Source organism: Aotus nancymaae, unplaced genomic scaffold (genome assembly GCF_030222135.1).
Source record: "Aotus nancymaae isolate 86718 unplaced genomic scaffold, 86718_ANA_hifiasm-v0.15.2.pri h1tg000033l, whole genome shotgun sequence".
Lineage (NCBI taxonomy): Eukaryota > Metazoa > Chordata > Mammalia > Primates > Aotidae > Aotus > Aotus nancymaae.
The window spans coordinates 1,384,159-1,406,379 of NW_026988447.1; the positions used below are offsets into that span (position 1 = coordinate 1,384,159).

Genomic DNA, 22,221 nt, shown 5'->3' on the forward strand with positions numbered 1-22,221 from the left:
ATTAGAAAGCAGGAAGAGGATGGGCATGGTGGCTCATGCCTGTAATCCAAGCATTTTGGAGGCCAAGGCGGGCAGATCACCTGAGATCGGGAGCTCAAGACCAGCTTGACCAACATGGTGAAACCCCGTCTTAAAAAAAAAAAGAAAGAAAGAAAGAAGAACAGAAGAGTGCTCTCTTCTGCAGCCAGGGTACGTGAGCAAGGAGTGAGCACCCTGCAGTGGATTTTTCCTTAGGAGCATTTATGGATCTTAAGGCCAGAGCTTAAGGGTAATTTGAACCATGTTGGCCACACGGGTCATGATAAATGATTACATTTGTAGACATTTTAGTGCCTTAATGTCAGCAAGGGTTGCACAAAGAGTTTCAGCATGGAATTCAGAGATGTACAGAAATTCTAGTTACTTATACATTTTGCGGAGGAAAGAAATCTGGAACCAGATGCCTGCTTTAGATAACCAGGAAGTCTGAGGCTGAACGCAGTGGCTCACGCCTGTTATCTCAGCACTTTAGGAAGCAGAGGCGGGTGGATCACCTGAAGTCAGTAGTTGACCAGTCTGGCCAACATGGTAAAACCCTGTCTCTACCAAAAATACAAAAATTAGCTGTGTGTGCTAGTGGGTGCCTGTAATCCCAGCTACTCAAGAGGTTGAGGCAGGAGAATCACTTGAACCCAGGAAGCAGAGGTTGCAGTGAATCAAGATTGTGCCATTGCACTCCAGCCTGGGTTACAAGAGAGAAATTCAGTCTCAATAATAATAATAATAATAATAATAATAATAATAATAATAATAACAACAACAATAAGGAAGTCTGATTACTTCCAATTTCCCCACATAAGGAGTTTTGCCTTTGGATGGTCTGGGTTTTTTGTTTGTTTTTGAGATGGAGTCTCCCTCTGTCGCCCAGGCTGGAGTGCAGTGGCACGATCTTGGCTCACTGCAGCCTCTGCTTCCCGGGTTCAAGCAATACTCATGCCTCAGACTCCAGAGGAGCTAGGACTAAGGCACGTGCCATCACGCCCAGCTAATTTTTATATTTTTAGTAGAGGTGGGGTTTCACCATGTTGGCCAAGCTGGTCTTGAACTCCTGGGTCTCAGGTTATCCACCTGCCTCAGCTTCCCAAAGCGCTGAGATTACAGGGGTGAGCCACCTCTCCTGGCCCAGCTGGCATGTTTGATGGTCACCAGGTGGTCTTTGCTCCCTTTTAAATTTCTCAATAAGGAGTTTTTGTCTCTGGGGCCTGTTCCGAGGTCACCAGGTGATTTTTTGCTCTCCTTACTCTCCAAGTTGTCATTAAGAGTCCTCTCTTCAGGGTGGCCTCTTTACTTCTTAAATATCCAAGTGCTTCTCAAATGGGGCAGGAGAAAGAACAATAACGAATCAATCAATAAATTCTCAGATGCCTCTGAAAGTATTTTTGCTTTCTGGAAAACAAAACAAAGGTTCTAGCCTCATCTTAATTTTTCCTGCTCCAAGACATAGGATCAGATCTTTTGAAAATCCCTTGTTTGTTTTAACAGAGAACAATACTAGGGAAAAAAGAAAAAAAAAACAAATTGGGCATTGGAGTATATGAGATTGTTTTACACAACTGTTGGAAGGAGGCAGAACGACATCGGACAAGATACTACTCATTACTGCATTCACAGCAGTAAAGTCCTAAAAACAACAAACAATGATTTCACGTTAATGTTTTCAATTTATCTCCTCCTAACTCACCTTTGTCTTGCTCTGTTAAGAGAAGTCATTTTTCCACTTTCTATTTTACACTAAATTTAACATGCCATATTATAGACTGTCGTACTGAACCACATGTCCTAATTATTGTGTTATACCTTAAAACTTCTTAGTATTCTTCTAACAATTATTATAATTCTAATTTTTTAAAAATCCTCAACCCAGGTATTCTGGAATTGCCTCTCAATAAGGAGTTTTTGTCTCTGGGGCCTGTTCAGTGGTCACCAGGCCAGTCCAGAAGGCTCTCCCTGCCCCCTTATCAGCATCACCAGAAACTCCATCTATCTTGAAAAGATAAACAAACCCATCCTCCCTCAGGAACCACGACAAATCCAACCAAGCCTGATAAGTAGGATCAATCAATGGACACTTAAGGAAGATATTAATATCTGCTTCTCCATGTTTGTTCATTTTTTTTAAACAATGCTTCTCTAGCCTCCTCTTTTTGAGTTGATTTTTCCTTTTTTTAATGCTTGTGCCAAACAAACAATATGCTCGTTTGTTTGTGTATTCATTTATTTTAAGGCTGTCTCAGGGCTGACTTCCAATTTCAGAAGTCCTTGGATACCGAACTATCATCTCTCTCTTGCAAAACCCAATTATCCAAACTAGGAAAACTAATCTGAAAATAAAACTAAATTATAGCCAAAATCATTAGGAAACTTTATTAAATGGAATAGTTAGATAATTCTATTCCTAGAAAGTTTATTTAGAATAATTGTTTTATTTTTGTTGACTCTGCTGTGCTCCATAGAATCACTTCATAAGAGACAAAAGCTCAATTGAATTATATCATACTTCCATATTCAAATTACTGCTAGTTATTCCTCTAATAGCATTACATGCAATTCTCAGACACCTTGGCCTGTCTACGGAGACTTATAGTCCAAGATTTTTTTTAACTTGGCAAATTATAGCTACAGAAAGTTTTAGTGGAACATATCCAGATTCTTGATGGATTAAAACACCCCATGGCTATACACCAATACAGAAGTCTATGATAATTGCCCAGTTACCACAGAGATAAAATACAGATTTGTCTACAAAGACCCTAGTCCCATCCCCAAGAATTCGATTATACTAAAATTTTTTAAAAGAAAAAGAAGGCCGGGCGTGGTGGCTCACGCCTGTAATCCCAGCACTTTGGGAGGCTGAGGTGGGTGGATCACGAGGTGAAGAGATCGAGACCATCCTAGCCAACATGGTGAAATCCCGTCTCTACTAAAAATACAAAAAATAGCCGGGCATGGTGGCACATGCCTGTGGTCCCAGCTACTCGGGAGGCCGAGGCGGAAGAATTGCTTGAACCCAGGAGGCAGAGGTTGCAGTGAGCCGAGATTGCGCCACTGCAGTCCAGCCTGGCGATAGAGCAAGACTCTGTCTCAAAAAAAAAAAAAAGAAAAAAAAAAGAAGAAAAATTATTTCCATTTCAATTGGAAGCATAGATAGGGAAATCTCTCAGCTAAAGAAATATGCACAATGGCTCACACCTATAATCCCAGCACTTTCGGAGGCCGAGGTAGGTGAATTACTTGAGGCCAGGAGTTCGAGACCAACTTGGGAAGCCCCATTTCTACTAAAAATACAAAAAAATTAGCTTGGCATTGTGTCAAATGCCCTAGTCCCAACTACTCATGAGGTTGAGATAGGAGGGTTGCTTGAGCCCAGAAGCTCGAGGAGGCCGTGAGCTGAAATCACGCCACTGCACTCCAGCTTGGGTGACAGAGTGAGACCCTGTCTCAGAAAGAAAGAAAGGAAGAAAGAGAGAAAGAGAGACAGAGAGAAAGAGGGAGGGAGGGAGGGAGGGAGGAAGGACGGAAGGAAGGAAGGAAGGAAGGAAGGAAGGGAGGTGCCCATCTTGAGTTTAGTGTACCATACATGTCAATCATCTTTTTGATGATGGAAGGATAGATACTCCATTGTAACCAAATGGAAGAAAGAAAAATTGAAGGTCCACATAGGCAGGTGTGTAGTTTTGTGACAGGAAAATGAGGAAGTTGAAGTTTGATGGTTTCTGTTTTCTCATGAATTATGATTTACCTTGGGTTGTCTAGAGAGAGAATCATATTAATTGCCAAGAGTGACAGGGTTGTCTCTCCTTTTCCAGTAATTTTACCTCACTTATTTCACTTGTCTTATTGAATTGGCTAGAATATCCGGTAAAATGTTGAATAGTACTACTGATTATGCAGGTTCATTTTGGTTCTTGACTTTAGATAAAATATTTCTACTATTTTACTATTAAGTACAGCACTGGCTACGGTTTTCTGGTATATTCTCTTTATCAAACTAAGAAGAAATATTAAATTTTTTGTTTTAATTCTTGCTTTGAAATCGAGAATGTGTGTTACATTTTATCAAATGTTTTTCATTATTTATTAAGCATATGAGTTTCTACCTTAATCTCTTTATATAATAGACATTATTATATTAAAATGTCACTACTATTTCATACGATTCAACAAATATTTTTTGAGTATTTTCCATGGGCCAGCTCCTAATTTAGACACTAGATATTCAGTGGTGAACAAAACACATACACAGACACACACACACACACACGTATATACACATGCACATATATATACATACGTATATATATATATATTTGGTTTTGCTTTGGGTGGTTTTTTTGAGATGGAGTCTTGCTCTGTTGCCCAGGCTGGAGTGAAGTTGTATGATCTTGGCTCACTGCACACCTCCACCTCCCAGGTTCAAGTGATTCTCTTGCCTCAGCCTCCTTAGTAGTGGGGATTACTGGTACCCACCATCATGCCTGGCTAATTTTTGTATTTTTAGTAAAGATGGGGTTTCGCCATGTTGACCAGCTGGTCTCGAACTCCTGACTTCAAGTGATCTGCCCACCTTGGCCTCCCAAAGTGCTGGGACTGCAGGCATGAGCCACTATGACTGGCCCAAAACATATACGTGTGTGTGTGTGTGTGTGTGTGTATATATTTTTTTTGAGACAGAGTCTTGCTCTGTCACCCAGGCTGCAGCGCAATGGTGCAATCTCAGCTCACTGCAACCTCTGCCTCCTGGGTTCAAGTGATTCTTCTGCCTCAGCCTCCTGAGTAGCTGGGACTACAGGCATGTGCCACCAGGCCCAGCTAATTTTTGTATGTTTTAGAAGAGACGGGGTTTCGCCATGTTGACCAGGCTGGTCTCAATCTCTGGTATCGAACTCCTGGCCTCAGGTGATCTGTTCGCCTCGACCTCCCATAGTGCTGGGATTACAGGCATGAGTCACTGCCACTGGCCAACATATATATTTTTAAAATCCCTGCCATCACCAAGTGTATATGCTAATGGATGCATCTAACCTAGCATTTTTGCCTATAAGATTTTGTTCTACAGATATATGCTTAAATGTACATAGGCACAGGGGTATTTGCTGGAGTGGTTTTCTACATTGAAGACATCCAATAATAGGCAAGTGATAAAGAAATGATAGCATATTGGTATGTAGAACTATGCAGCCATTAAAAGATTCAGAAAGACACATTTATTTTCACATAAAAAGTTCCATAAGATACATTAAATTTTTTTAAAAAAGCACACATCATAGATCCATAGAAGATGTATATGTCCATAATACAGATTTATGGACAACAAAGTAAAGGTTATAAATCAAACTGTTTAACAGTGGTGGTTACCTCTGGTAAGGGAATTAGGAATGAATAGAGTGAAAAGAAACTCCAATACTATTCTATAAATTATTTTATTGTTTGAACCATTTGCAATGAGAATTTATTTGTGTATCATTTGTGTAATTCTTAAAAGATGGAAAGAAAAAAAAACAGCATGGAACTGCTGTGAAACCAGCAAAATTTTGACAGATGGTCTGTCAGAACTAACAAGAAAAAATGCAAGCATTGGGAAAATAACAGAGAAAATGTATCAGGTCAATATCCTCAGTTAATTAAAACTGAGAGAGAAAGGGAAGAGAGAGGTAGAAAAGATTATTGGAAAAGATTATTTCCAATCCAAATAATTGGAATCTAAACCAAAGTAGGAGAAGAGAGAGACTCTGAGGAGCCATTAACTGTGACCACAGCCCATTACCTCTGTGATTTATGAAGATTATTTTATCAAAATCAGAGCATCACGAGTCTTCCAGCTCTATTTCAGAGAAGCTGGAAGGCATCGTTTCATTTCAACACCCAAGAGGAAACGATCAAGAGCCAAGAAAGATTTAAATATCTTCAGAGACAAGAGTTTTGCTTGCCAGCTTTTAAGGAGCCAGGATTCCTTGTCATGATGAACCAAAATGTTGAGCAGAGAACAGATTCTCAAGAAAAAGGCGGGGACAAAGCAGAATGACATCTGCAAGTCTGATGTTTTTTATTCAAGAGTCTTGTCTTTTTTCTTATTAAAAAAAACTGCAGGCTGGACACGGCAGCTCACGCCTGTAATCCCAGCACTTTGGGAGGATGAGGTGGGCAGATCACCAGGTCAGAAGTTTGAGACCAGCCTGGCTAACATGGTGAAACCCCATCTCTACTAAAAATACAAAAATTAAGTGTTTGTGATGGTGGTTGCCTGTAATCCCAGCTATTTGGGAGGCTGAGGCAGGAAAATTGCTTGAAACCGGGAGGCAGAGGTTGTAGTGAGCCAAGATTGTGCCATTGTACTCGAGCCTAGGTGACAGAGTGACATTCGGTCTAAAAAAAAAAAAAACTTGCAAATTAAAAAAAAATTGTACATGCTGCTCCAAACAAAATCATATTGCACCCAGCAGCTTTCTGAACCTCCAGCTGTCCATTTCACTGACCATCCTCACTTTTGCCAATTGCCCAGTGGTTTATAAAACACTTTTTCACACATTATCTCAGGCGGTTCTCACGACGACAAACCTGGTCCTGGTACCATTGATTTTATTTTATAAGTGAAGAATCCAAGCTCAAAGAAGTTGCTTCAACAAGGTCACACAAGTGAATGGCATAACTGGGATGTAAATCTATGTCTGCTGACTCACATGTTCTTCACCAACTCTGGTGCCAACTCTCTGCCCAGGCAGAGAGAGTTAATATATTTGATTTCCTTGGATAATCTTTCTATGTTGGTGCAAGAGAAGGCAAGTAAGAAGTTTTGCATGGAGCATAAGACCTGGGATAGAAAATCAGCTTGGCGAGGCATGTAAAAAACGAAGTGAATGAGCAGTCTTAATGTAGTTGGGAGGTTTTTTATCTGTTATGATTAGGCATACAAAATGCAACTGTGGAGCTCTGAAAAGGGAAATGGCATGATGAAAACTGTGTTTCAGAGAAATTATTTGAAGAATTCAGCATAAAAGGAAATGAGAAAAAAAAGGTATATTAGAAACAAGGATTCTAGGGCCATACATCAAAAAGTGATGAGATTGAGACATCAAGGGCAGCAAGATTGTCAAGGCCCAAGAAAGAAGAACCATTCAACCTGTGAATGAAGAGTGAATCAAAAGCGGCTGGGCGCAGTGCCTCATGCCTGTGATCTTAGCACTTTGGAAGGCCAAGGCGGGTGGATTACCTGAGGTCAGGAGTTTGTCCACCACGGTGAAACCCCGGACTCTACTAAAAATACAAAAATTAGCCAGGCGTGGTGGCAAGCGCCTGTAATCACAGCTACTTGGGAGGCTGATGCAGGAGAATCACTTGAACCCGGGAGGCAGAGGTTGTAGTGTGCCAAGATCATGCCGTTGCACTCCAACCTGGACAACAGAACGAGACCCAAAAAGCAAAAACAAAATAGGAATGAGTCAAAAAATATACATGAAGACTTTATACCAAGTACACCAGACTGACAGTGATGCTAGTAACTGGTGGAGATTTTGAGAGAGTGACTAGAGATGACCCAGCCGATGACAGATAAGTAAAGCTTCGGGTGTCGATAATCAAGTGAGACTCTCATAAGGAATTGGTGGTACAAATCTGGAGAAAACTGAGAAATGAGGTTAGACCTTTATATCTGCAAGTCATTTAATCAGGTGATCATTAGAGAATAGAGGGTTAAAAGGGATGAGAAAATAGAGAACAGAGAGTTGATCTTGTGTAAGAAAAGAGGTGTTGACAGGTCCGCCCAGATGTACGTAGAAGGGAACCTCTGGCTAGGCAGGAGGGATCAATCAGGTAGCAAAGGTTTCAGCGAACACAGCATCAGCCAAACCAGGAAGGGGAAATAGGGATTGTTAATCTGCCCAATAAGTTCTGCAAGTCTACAAACAGTTTCATGAACCATGGTAAACTCTGGTGTCACAGCAGAAGTTGAAATCAAATAAATATCCTCTTTGCTTTTGCCACCTTCTTACTCAGTGGAAGCAATCCTATGCTTAAACTACTTACTATGCTGGGTGTGATGGCTCAGGCCTGTAATCCCAGGACTTTGGGAGGCTGAGGCGAGCGTATCATCTGAGATCAGGAGTTCGACACCAGCCTGGCCAACATGGCAAAACCCTGTCTCTACTAAAAATACAAAAATTAACTAGACATGGTGGCACATGCTTGTAATCCCAGCTACTCAGGAGGCTGAGGCAGGAGAATTGCCTGACCGAAAATGTGGTGGTTGCAGTGGGCAGAGATCATGCCACTGCACTTCAGCCTAGGCGACAGAGTGAGACTCTGTCTTAGAAAAAAGAAAAATAAACCCTACTTATGATGAGCCAAGCACAGTAGCTCACACCTGTACTCCTAGCACTTTGGGAAGCAGAGGTGGGAGGAACACTTCAGGCCAGGAGTTTAAGACCAGCCTAGGCAACATGGCAAGACCCCATCATTATAAAAATAAAAAATTAGAGCTGCGGTGGCTCAGGCCAGTTGTCTTGGGGCTTGAGGAGGCGAGGCTATGCATTCAAGGCCAACCTGGGCAACATAAGAACCTCTCATTCATTAAATAAATAAATAAATAAAAATAAAAAATTAGCCAGGTGTGGTAGTGCATGCCTATAGTCCAGCTACTTGGGAGGCTGAGGTAGGAGGCTCACTTGAGCCCAGGATGTTGAGGCTGCAGTGAGCCACGACTGCACCACTGTACTCAGCCTAGGCGACAGAGTGAGACCCTGTCTCAAAAAAAAAATTATATATATATATATATTCATCATGACTATGAAGAGGTGACTGGAGAAAGGCAGGGTATTGGAATAACTCATTCTGAAGGTGATTATGAAAGGGACCAAAGCCAAAGGCCACATTTAAGAGATAGTTCACTGTTAAAGAACAAGAGAAATATTAGTGAAGAAGAAAGAGAAAGGAAGAGGAAGGTAGAAGGAAAAGAAAAAATAATAGCATGTTAGTAGTTAGATCTCAAGCTAAGGTAAAGTGAAACATAAAAATGTTATTAAAGGTAGCTAAAAGATCAAAAAGGATAAGAACACATCAAAAATGATTATTTATTACTCCGGAAATCCCTGGTGATGAGAAAGGGTAATGTTAGTGTAGATGTAAAGATAAATGCCAAGTTGCTGGAAAGAAAAGGCGGTTGACACTGCTCAGAGAAATCAGAGATGACACAAACAAATGGAAAAACATTTCATGCTCATGGATAGAAAAAAATCAATATCACTAAAATGGTCCTACTGCTCAAAGCAATTTATGGGTTCAATGCTATTCCTGTCAAACTACCATTAAGATTCTTCAAAGATCTAGAAATAAAAATTCGTATGGAATCAAAAAAGCATCTGAATAGCCAAGAGAATCCTAAGCCAAAAGAACAAAGTTAAAGTCATCATCCTACCCAACTTCAAACTGCTACTCTAGGGCTGCAGTAATCAAAACAGCATGGTCCTGGTACAAAAACAGACACATAGACCAATGGAACAGAATACAGAACCCAGAAATAAGACTGCACACCTACGACTATCTGATCTTCAACAAGCCAGCCAAAAACAAGCAATGGGGAAAGGATTCCCTATTCAATAAATGATGCTGGGATAACTGGCTAGGCACATGTAGAAGATTGAAACTGGACCCCTTCCTTACACAATATGCAAAAGTTAACTCAAGGTGGATTAAAGAATGAAATGTAAGGCCGGGCGCGGTGGCTCACGCCTGTAATCCCAGCACTTTGGGAGGCCGAGGCGGGTGGATCACGAGGTCAAGACATCGAGACCATCCTGGTCAACATGGTGAAACCCCGTCTCTACTAAAAATACAAAAAATTAGCTGGGCATGGTGGCGCCTGCCTGTAATCCCAGCTACTCAGGAGGCTGAGGCAGGAGAATTGCCTGAACCCAGGAGGCGGAGGTTGCGGTGAGCCGAGATCGCGCCATTGCACTCCAGCCTGGGTAACAAGGGCGAAACTCCGTCTCCAAAAAAAAAAAAAAGAATTAAATGTAAAACATAAAAGTATTAAAGCCTTGGAAGACAACCTAGGTAGTACCATTTCAGGACATAGGCATGAGCGAAGATTCCATGACGAAGTCACCAAAAGCAACTGCAACAAATCAAAAATTGACAAATGGGATCAAATTAAACTAAAGAATCTGTTACTCAACAGAATAACAGACAACCTACAGAATGGGCAAAAACTTTTGCAAACTGTGCATCTGACAAAGGTCTAATATCCAGCATCTATAAGGAACTTAAACAAATTTACAAGAAAAAAACAAACATCAAAAACAACCCCATCAAAAAGTGGGCAAAAGACAGAAACAGACACTTTTCAAAAGAAGATAGACATGAAGCAAACAAATATATGAAAAAATGCTCAACATCACTGATCATTAGAGAAATGCAAATTAAAACCACAATGAGATACCACCTCATACCAGTCAGAATGGCTATTAATAAAAAGTCAAAAAATAACAGATGCTGGTGAGGTTGTGGAGAAAAAGGAATGCTTTTACACTGTTGGTGGGAGTGTAAATTAGTTCAACTTTGTGGAAGACGGTGTGGCAATTCCTCAAAAACCTAAAGCCAGAAATTTAACCCAGCAATCCCATTACTGGGTATATACCCACAGGAATATAAATCATTATATTGTAAAGACACATGCATGTGTATGTTCACTGCAGCAGTATTCACAATAGCAAAGACAAGGAATCAACCTAAATGCTCATCAGTGATAGACTGGATAAGAAAATGTGGTGTACAAACACGATGGAATTCTATGCAGCCATAAAAAGAAATGGGATTATGTCCTTTGCAAGGACATGGATGGAGCTGGAGGCCATTATCCTTAGCAAACTAACAAAGGAACAGAAAGCCAAATACTGCATGTTCTCACCTATAAGTGGGAGCTAAATGATGAGAACACATGGACACATAGAGGGGAACAACAGACACTGGGGCCTGTCAGAAGGTGTAAGGTGGGAGGAGGGAGAGGATCTGAAAAAATGACTAACGGGTATTAGGCTTAATGTCTGAGTGGTGGAGTAATCTGTATAACAAACCCCAATGACACAAATTAACCTATGTAACAAACCTGCACATGTACCCATAAACTTAAAATAAAAGTTAATAAAAAAGGAAAAGTTGTTGATAAGGCTTCCCAATGGAAGGCCACAGAGAAATAGTAACACTGCAAGGAAATAAAATTATAGAATGACAATTGTTACAGAAAGAAGACTTCATTTAATTGAAGAAATACCTAATAACTACCTACTATGTGCATAGCATCATGTTAAGTGCAAAAAAAATGAGAAAAAAATAAACATTTTAAGAAAAGAAGTGGCTGGGCATGGTGGTGCACAGCTGAAATCCCAGCTACTTGGAGGCTGAAGTGGGAGGATTGCTTAAGCCCAAGAATTTGAGACAAGTCTGGGCAGCACAGCAAGACCCTGTGTCTAAAGAAAATAAGAAAAGAAACAGGCCTGGTGCAGTGGCTCATGCCTGTAATCCCAGCACTTTGGGAGGCCAAGGTGGGTGGATCACTTGAGGTCAGGAGTTCGAGATCAGCCTGGCCAACATGGCGAAACCCCGTCTCTACTAAAAATAAAAATGAAAATTAGCTGGACATGGTGGCACATGCCTGTAATCCCAGCTACTTAGAAGGCTGAGGCAGGAGAATCGCTTGAACCCGGGAGGCAGAGGTTGCAGTGAGCCCAGACCACACCATTGCACTCCAGTCTGGGCGACAAGAGTGAAACTTCATCTCACAAAAGAAAAAAAGAAAAGAAAAGAAAAGAAACAGTAAAAGGAAAATAAGAAAGGGTAGGGAAGAGGACACGAGCAAGGCCATCCCCATAAGGCTGACAGAAAAAACCCGGAAGGAATGACAAGTGGTCAACTAGCTGCCCAGGTATGGTGGAAGCAAGGTGGATGGCAAGCTGAGAAATGGCCAGCAGGAGCAGAGATAAACCTGGCCTTAAAAGGGAACCGATGATTACTCATCAAGTACAAAATTGGCAGCTTTGCACAGTGGCAGTATCGTAGCCAGTGAGGTTTATCCGAGGCGTGATTATTGCTAATTGAAAACTTTTCCCAATACCCCGCCATGATGGCTTGCAATACAGTCAGCATTGGCAATTTTTGACAGTCTTTATGGGGAGTGAATAAAAAACAAACAAACAAAAACAAAGTACAACACTGGCCACTCAGATCCAATTATTTACCAACGTGAGGGTGGGGCTGCAGGGAGAAGGGATCGTATACGAGGGTCTGCACAATCAAAGTGCAAAACGTGGTCAATGCTAGAGGCAGATCAGGCCATGTATAGTAGCTGTTGGTTTTGAAGTTGAAACAGATCTGCGTTTGAAATATGGTCCTGTCACCCTCTAGTTGTGTGATGTTGGGGAAGTTACTCAACTTTTTGAAGCTCCGGTTTTCCCTTCTATAAAAAGCTATCTCATAGTGTTATTCTAAAAATTATATGAAATAATGCCTGTCAAAGCAAGTGCCTGACATTCAGTTAGTACTTAATAAATAGCCAATATTATTACTACGAAGTTTCATTTATTTATTTATTTATTTAGAGACAGTCTTACTCTGTCACCCAGGCTGAGGTGCAGTGGTGCCATCTCGGCTGACTGCAAACTCTGCCTACCACGTCCAAGAGATTCTCGTACCTCAGCCTCCCAAGTAGCTGGGATTACAAGCATGCGCCACAACGGGCAGCTAATTTCTTTAGTATTTTTAGTAGAGACGGGGTTTTGCCATGTTGCCATGGCTGGTCTTGAACTCCTGACTTCAAATGATCTGCCTGCCTCGGACTCCCAAAATGCTGGGATTATAGGCTGGAGCCACCATGCCGGGCAGACACTTTTACACTTTTTATTGGCCATTTGTTTTTCATGGAAAACATTTTAACTCTTCTTCACATAAAATATGACAAACACAGAAACTTATTTTTAAGTACTGTTATTAGAACCCCGGAAATAATACTTTCTGCAAGAGATGGCTTTGTTCTGTTTTAAGATTATGGCTGGGTAATGGAGGCATTTGGCTTCAACTCCCAATGACTCTTCATTATTTAAATGATGGGATGGAAAACTCTCGTGGATATCTGAGCCTGTCAGTAACAGAGCCTTTGTTATCATCTCCCGATTGCTATTTCCTAGTTAGCTTTCATCACAGTTCATCCAAAGGCTAGTTTGAATAGAGGACATATTACATATTTTTCTGCCATGTATGATGAAGTTCCACTGCTTTCTTCAAGTTTGAAAGAAAATATTGGATATGAGAAGTGTAGACTGGAGTTAATTTCTAAACAAGGTAGCCAGTACATTTCTTTTTTTTACCTGGCTAGTGCTGGTAATTTCAAACAGTAACAATATTATTTAGATGAATAATACCACAAAGATCAAAGGTGACTGTAGTGAAAATCTATTTGCCCAAATCTCTTCCTCTGGGAACTCTTTCCCACTCTTACCTCTGAAGTTTGTCTAAAAAATCAGCAATGGATTGGTCCTACTAAGGCCAACTGTCTCCAAATGGACCAATCCCAATCCTTGGGAAGTGGAAAATGTTCTCACTAGGTGGCTGAAACTGTAGGCTAATAAAAATTTAGGAAGTTTTGACAATCAAGTTTTTTGCAGAGTGCCTTGGGAAACAGAAAATTGGTCAGCAAGTGGAGAGAAATGGTTCAGAATATTTCGTTGCTTACAAGAACCGTTTCTTGCATTCCAATGCTGTAGGCTCCCGTTCCAGTCTGTTCGGGGGATGCCCCCCACCCCCGCATTTCCTCCTCTCTCCATAGCGCAGTGTGGGCCAGGGCTCATTTCCACTGCTTGCAGACAAGATAATTTGAAATGAAACACTCAAATCCCTTTTTCTATCATGCTACCTGAAAATAAATAACTAAACTATTTTAAACTGTTGAAGAAAGGACATATTTTCTCTCTTACTGCCCTTATTCCATCTGTTCTCTTTTCTTTTTTTTTTTTGTTGCTGTTCAAAGGAAACATGCATGCCATTACACTGTTCTCTTTTCGTTAGCAGACAGACCAAAATACTTGCAAACTATTCACTTTTACTTATATAATCAATTTAATCAAAAACCCGATCAATTCAATTAATAAATATAATCAATTTAATTGCAGGAAGATGTCATTGTATAATTACCTTGGATACTCCTCTTACTCAAAAGAGTTCTTAAACTTCTAAAGGACATTTTATCTATTTTTTTTTTTTATAACTAGGCACAATCTTACAGGGTAGGCATGTTTTAAGACATAAATATTTGAAACATTTTTTTCTAAAAATATCTCCTTATTTGGGATGATGAAAACATTTTTGAATTTGTGGTGATAGTTGCACAACTTTGTAAATATACTAAGAAAACAGAATTTTGACCAAATTCAAGATTTGGGTAAAATTTTAGTGTTTTTTGGGCATACGAATTAAAAATCAATAAAAATTTATGTTTGGCCAGGCGCGGTGGCTCACGTCTATAATCCCAGCACTTTGGGAGGCCGAGGCGGGCGGATCATGAGGTCAAGAGATCGAGACCATCCTGGTCAACATGGTGAAACCCCGTCTCTACTAAAAATACAAAAATTAGCTGGGCATGGTGGCCTGTACATGTAGTTCCAGCTACTTGGGAGGCTGAGGCAGGAGAATCGCTTGAACCTGGGAGATGGAGGTTGCAGTGAGTTGAGATCATGCTACTGCATACCATCCTGGCGAAAAAATGAGACTCTGTCTCAAAAAAAAAAAAAAAGCTAATATTGTCTATTCACGCCTTTGGCTAACTAGTCTGGTGAGCAGCAGTCACCTGTCAGGGCTTTGAGGAGAGAAAATGTGATGGAAAAGTTCTCCTTGAGGTGGGTGGTTGATGGCTAAAGGGATAGTGGCAAGAGGTGGGCAATAGTCAAGGAATGGGATATGCCATTCGAAGTCCTGGACAACTAGAGGGTAGCGTTAGTGCTTGGAGTCTATGATAGAATGGTAAGGGGTTGGATTGCAGAGGAGAAGAAAGGAGAGGAGAGCAGCTGCGTGTTGGAGGATGGACGTCCTCAGAGAGTAGAAAAGTACTCACGCCACATGTTACGTCCCTTATAACTGCCCTCAAAGTACAGCGAGGCTGTTACTCTCTAGAATCCTGCACTTTCTCTAGAAATTGATGTCAAAGACAAATATTAGAACAAAACTGAATGATTAATGGTCCCTAAAACAAAAAGGACCTTTTATCTTTCTGACAACACCCTTGTTCTTCTCTGCTTGTTAACTGCTGAACACACAGCTTACACTTCTCTTTGTTCTCCAAGTGGTGCATGAAGAACGTTTCGAATTCTTGCCATATTACAGAATGACAGGATGGAGTTTCCTAAGTGCAGTGTGATAGGAAAGTCTGAGTTACACTTCACAGGCAGCCAAGTACTAAAGTTCTCATTAAGTCGGCCCTATTCCAGACAAAGAATCTTTTAAGAAAACACAATGAAAATTAATCATTTAGAAATTATATTTACTGGCCAGGTGCAGTGGCTCACGCCTATAATCCCAGCACTTTGGGAGGCCGAGGCGGGTGGATCACCTGAGGTCAGGAGTTCAAGAGCAGCCTGGGCAACAAAGTAAAACCCCGTCTCTACTAAAAATACAAAAGATAACCGGGTGTGGTGGTGCGTGCCTGTAATCCCAGCTACTCGGGAGGCTGAGGCAGGAGAATTGCTTGAATCTGGGGAGGTTGCAGTGAGTCATCACACCACTGCACTCTAGCCTAGGCAACAGAGCGAGACTCCATCTCAAAACAAACAAACGAACAACAAAAAAAAATGTTTTGGGATAAATTTGTCTTAGCCTTTATCTTTGCCCATGTAAATGAACTGCCAATGACTGATGACAGGTAAGTGAAATTAGCTACTACTTGAGTTAAGACCAATTATGACTGAATGAGATGGTTATGGTTAGGGACTAAGATACAGTTCTGATAATGTTAGCTAAAATATGCTGAGTGTTTACTGTGTACCAGAACTGGTTCTAAGTGTTTTACATTTATTAACTCGTTCAAAGTTTTATAACCCTATGATATAGATACAATTAATACCCCATTTACAAAATGCGGAAACTGAGGTCCTAGCCTGGTGGTGGCAACAGCAAAATCAACAACAGCAACAAAAAACTGCAAGGGGGCCCCAAATTTAAAGTAAAATTCAAAAAAAGCAAGTGGGCTAGTTAGTTATGCCTCCTCCCTAGAGGTTCTCCTTGCAGTGTTAAAATGAAGGTTCTGGGTTTTGTCTCATTTTGTCGATGTTAGGTTATGTTACTGTAAATGCCTTGTCCAAAGGCCCCAGGACAGTTAGAATTATGAATTCTGTGGGTGTAGATCTAGAATCTCTCAGACTAACGTAAGCTCTGATGTTCTACTCTCGTTACCTAAAAGCTATGGTAAAGATTTCTGATTGTATTCAGAGTGAGATGGCAAGCCATTTGAGCACTTTGAACAGAGGAGTGTCCTGACTTGGTTTTTTATTTTCACAGATTACTCTGACTGATATGTATAAAACAAACTGGGGGCCAGGCGCGGGGGCTCACGTCTGTAATCCCAGCACTTTGGGAGGCCAAGGTGGGCGGATCACTTGAGACAAGACTGAATGACATAGCGAAATTTTGTCTCTAATGAAAATACAAAAATTAGCTGGGCGTGGTGGCACATGTCTGTAATCTCAGCTACTCAGGAGACTAAGGCACGAGAATCGCTTGAACCCGGGAGGCAGAGGTTGCAGTGAGCTGAGCTTGCATCCTCGTATTCCAGCCTGCGCAACAGAGCAAGACTCCATCTCAAAAAAAATTAAAAATAAAAAAATAAGGCCGAGCACGGTGGCTCACGCCTATAATTCCAGCACTTTGGGAGGCCAAGGCGGGTGGATCACGAGGTGAAACCCCATTTCTACTAAACATAGTAAAACCCCATCTCTACTGAAAATAAAAAAATTAGCCAGGCATCGTGACAGGAGCTTGTAATCCCAGCTACTCACGAGGCTGAGGCAGGAGAATCGCTTGAACCCGGGAGGCAGAGGTTGCAGTGAGCCGAGATTGCGCTAGGGCATTCCAGCCTGGGCGACAGAGTGACACTCCATCTCAAAAAAAAAAAAAAAAAAAAAATTATTTTCCACTACCTCTTCTACCACCTCCCTAATCTAGACCATTATTACATCTCACCTACACTATTTCAATAGCTTTCTAATTAGACTCCATCTCAAATAAACAAACAAACAAACCAGACTGGGATTAAGATAAGGATTGAAACAGAAAAACTAATTAGAAAGCTATTGAAATAGTCCGAGTGAGATGTAATAATGGTCTAGATTAGGGAGGTGGTAGAAGAGGTAGTGGGAAATCGATTTTTTTTTTTTTTAGATGGAGTGTCACTCTCCCCCAGGCTGGAGTGCAGTGGTTCGGTCTCAGCTCACTGCAACCTCTGTCTCCTGGATTCAAACGATTCTCCTGTCTCAGCCTCCCGAGTAGCTGGGATCACAGGCACTGGCCACTGCACCCAGCTAATTTTTTTATTTTTGGTAGAGACAGGGTTTCACCATGTTGGCCAGGCTGGTCTCAAACTCCACTTCAAGTGATCCGTCCACCTTGGCCTCCTGGGATTACAGGTCTGTGCCACTGCGCCTGGCCTGGGAAATAGATTTTTAATATATTTTACAACTAGAGTCAATAGGATTTGCTGTTGACTTTAACATGAGTGACCTCCAGGTTTCTTGTTTTCTAGCCAGTGATAAGGAGTAGTCAATAGAGGAGAAGGATAAAAAATAATCAAGGGTTCTTTTTTCAGTATTTTAAATTGGAGATGCCTGTTAGACACTCTAGAAGCAATATCCTGTCATTTAAATACAGAAGCCTGTAAAAATATCTATGTATATTATTCGTGATTGGATTTCATTTTGGCCACCTTTGCCCACACAGTCTGAGAACCTGTGATATGGATAAGAACCGTATTACATTCATCTTCTCCGTACTCAAGCAAAGATTTAATGAACTAACTCACATCAAACTACACATTGTGATGAAAATGTTAAACAGTCTCCCCTTAGAAATAGTTTAATTTCAATAAGGAACAAAGGGTTATGCCATTTTCTGACAGTGAAATTTCAAATATTCATCTCAGTCCGCTTCGGGATGAATAAAAATGGCATCTTGGTTCGGCACCGAGACTCACTCCTGTAATCTCAGCACTTTGGGAGGCAGAGGCAGGAGGATTGCTTGAGGCCAGGAGGTCAAGACCAGCCTGGGTAAGACAGTCAGATCCCAACACTGAAAAAAAAAAAAAAAGGCATCTAAGTACTACTTGAGCCAAACAACATAACCAGCTGTGTATAGTACCTGTAAGATCAGTTCTGTGATAATCTCAATGTTAAAGAAGTAGATATACTTACAGAAATGTCAATTAGTGCCTTTTTTTTTTTTTTTTTTTTTTTTTTTGAGACAGAGGCTTGGTCTGCCTCCCAGGCTAGAGTGCAGTCATGTGATCTAGGCTCACTGAAACCTCCACCTCCCAGGTTCAAGCAATTCTCCCACCTCAGCGTCCAGAGTAGCTGGGATTACAGGCACACGCCACCACGCCAAGATAATTTTTTGGGGTTATTTTTAGTAGAGATGGGGTTTCACCATGTTGGCCAGGTTAGTCTTGAACTCCTGGCCTCAAGTGACCCACCCACCTTGGCCTCTCAAAGTGCTGGGATTATAGACATGAGTCACCGTGCCTGGCATAGTGTCTTGATCTTTTACTACTTTGCAAAAAGAATTTCTTAAATTAAATATGTTTTAGTTAAACATAGCTGATAAGGTTTGTCTTTTTTAAAAAAAAAAAAAAAAAAAAGAGTCTTGCTCTGTTGCCCAGGCTGGAGTGCGATTGCATAGTCTCGGCTCACTGCATCCTCCACCTCCTGGGTTCAAGTGATGCACCTGCCTCAGCCTTTCAAGTAACTGGGATTACAGGTGCACGCCACCATGCCCAGCTAATTTTTTGTATTTAGTAGAGACATGGTTTCACCATGTTGGTCAGGCTGGTCTCGAACTCCAAACCTCAGGTGATCCACCTGCCTCGGCCTCCCAAAGTGCTAGTAGCCAAAGTACCATGAGCCACTGCTACTGGTCAAGATTTGTCTTAAACTTACTTCCTTATACTCAATGAATGTCATTAGTTTCTTACTATGGGTAAGAGGGAGAGAAACAGCTAATGTTTCACAGGTGGAACTTTGTAAGGAAACACACAAAGATGAAAATCATACCATCATACCATTATATGTGAGAAAAATATAGTATATGGAAAACATTTTAGAGGTAAGGGTGGGGCACACACAAATTTTTTTTTAGTGTTTTAAAGTCAGACTTTTTTTTTTTTTTTTTTTTTTTTTTTGAGACAGAGTCTCGCTCTACTGCCCAGGCTAGAGTGCAGTTATGTGATCTTGGCTCACTGCAACCTCTGCCTCCTGGGTTCAAGCGATTCTCCTCCCTCAGCCTCCCGAGTAGCTAGGACAATTGGGGCAACAGGTGCCAGCCACCATGCCCGGCTGATTTTTGTATTTTTAGTAGAGACAGGGTTTCACCATATTGACCAGGCTGGTCTCAAATTCCTGACCTTCAGTGATCCACCAACCTCAGCCTTCCAACGTGCTGGGATTACAGGCATGAGCCACTGGTGCCTGGCCTAAAATATGCAAAAAACCCATAAATTATCTTTTTAAACTATTTAAAGTTAACTATATTTCTCAATAACTAAACTAAATTTCTTTAATTGGATTTGTAGCTGGACAAAAAAATTCCAGTAAAATAGTCCAACAGAAAACATAGCTGAAAACACACTTATTTTTATGTTTTTGTTATTTCCAAATGTTCTTCAAAATAAAAACCCTTATCATATTATATCTTGTACCAAATTTAGAGTGTTAAGTTTAACTGACATTTCTAAGACATACTTTACAAAATATACTTACACATACATTATATTTATTTAATTGGTCTCTACAAATCTCTTAGAGCAAGTGTCATTAACATCCCCATTTTGCAAGGAGAAAATTCGAGGCTCAAAAAAGTTAAGAAATATGTCTAACGTTATATAATCGATTGCCGGCTTTAAACTATGTTTCAGGCTAGTTCTTCAGATTCAATATTGTGCTGCTGCTTTTCCATTTCTCCTACTCCCAACCCACAACATCCACTCAAATGTGATCCATTTTTCTCTGCCTTGAAACAGTAACTTTTCTATCAGTAGAAGCTTTTTCAAGAAAATACACATTGACCTTCCCAAGGTGCGTGCTTGCCACCGTGAAAGGACATTCAAATGCTTGCTGTGGACCTGACAGAGGGAAGTAAAGAGCTTGCCTGTGTATGTCAGTTGCCCTTCTTTCTCCTCTGTTTCCTTCTCCTACTACAAATCCTATCCAGATCTCTATTATGAGAATATTTTCCTTTATCTCATTGAGCATAGTTAATAATAGCTGCTTTAAATTCTAACATCTGAGTCATCTCATAGCTGACCTCTGCTGGTTTTCTTTCCCTCAAGGATGGGCCACATTTTCCTGGTTCCTTGTATTTTAATAAATTTTGACTGGGCACAGTGGCTCACACCTGTAATCCCAGCACTTGTGGGAGGCCAAGGCAGGTGAATCACCTGAGGTCAGGAGTTCAAGACTATCCTGGCCAACGTGGCAAAACCCCGTCTCTACTCAAAAATACAAAAATTAGCCTGGTGCAGTGGCTCACGCCTGTAATCCTAGTACTTTGGGAGACCAAGGTGGGTGGATCACCTGAGGTCAGGAGTTCAAGACTGGCCTGGCCAACATGGTGAAACCCCATCTTTAAAAAATATAAAAAGTTAAAAAAAATACAGAAATTAGCCATGTGTGATGGTGTACACCTGTAGTCCCAGCTACTCAAGAGGCTGAGGTGGGAGGATCACTTCAGCCTGAGAATTGGAGGTTGCAGTGAGACGAGATCACACCATTGCACTCCAGCCAAGGTGAAGGAATGAGATTCCATCTCAAAAAAAAAAAAAAGAAAGAGAAAGAAAGAAAAATTTTGGATTGTATTCTGGACATGGTGCATTCTATACAGATTCTAGATTCTATTATATTTCTCTGAAAGATGTATCAACATTATTTTGTATAAATGTTAAATTCTGTTTATTTTGTATAAACAAAATTATCAAATTTTGTTTAAGCAGACAGTTAATTTGGCTAGAATCAAGCAGCAAACTTTAACTCACCTACTGTGGGTGGCAGGTGAAATCTTAGCTCTGTATTTTATATTCAGCTACACTTCAGCTTGGAGTCCGAGGCCATGCATGGCTCAGGAGTCAGCCAGATTAAGGCAAAGTTTATGTACAAAATTTTTGGCTTCCTTCACTAGCTTTTTCCGTTCTAGTATTTCTGTCTCGTGACCCAGTTGTTTGTCATAAGCTTATTCTTCAGAGCAGAAACATGGCTGTCTTTCTGCTGGAGCTGTTGCTGTGCTGTGCTCTGCTGGGACTGTGCCCTTCACTCAGAAAAAAAGCTGCAAATAAGAAACACACCCTGTCACAGTTCCTTCCTCTAAGTTTTAACTCTTCTCCAACAACTTACTGCTTTTTTTTTTTCTCAACATGCTTCACAGAAAAGTAAAAAACATACTGCTTTTGTTCATTCATCAGAGCCTCAGATAGTTGTTTTTTGTATTATTTCCAGAGTTTATCATTGTTATCTGCAGGAGGTTTGTTCTGTTAGCTTATGTACTGGAAGCGTAACTCCCCATCTGGATCTTGGTTCAGTTGCTATTGTAACTAACCACTCAAAATTTCATGACTTAAAAGACAATTTATATGCTTAAAATTCTGTAACTGGGGCTGGAGTGAGGGAGGTGGTTCTTTTCCTCTGTACACAACGGCTTGATGCTTCCAAAAAAGTGTTCCAAGAGCACAAACCCTGGTGTACAAACAGCCTCTGCTTGCATCACACTTGCTGACATACCATTGGCCAAAATGAATCACGCATCGAGGCAGTCCCTGTGGGAATGGGCTGCACAAGAGAGGCGTGGCTCACGTAGCCACCAATGTAAAGGTCTACACTGATCCCCTAGGCTCTCTCTACATTCAAGTTATAGGTTGCTTCTTCTCTCTCTGTTTACCTCAAGGATCTTTCTCTATCAGTT

The 22,221-nt window shown here is 40.9% G+C and overlaps 1 non-coding gene across 1 annotated transcript; it reads left to right on the forward strand.

Moving 5' to 3' along the window:
- The first annotated feature begins 12,058 nt into the window (after positions 1-12,058).
- On the forward strand, positions 12,059-12,199 carry LOC135277896 (U4 spliceosomal RNA). Its single transcript, XR_010345463.1, has one exon. It is a non-coding gene; the product is annotated as a U4 spliceosomal RNA (small nuclear RNA).
- Positions 12,200-22,221: the final 10,022 nt, after the last annotated feature.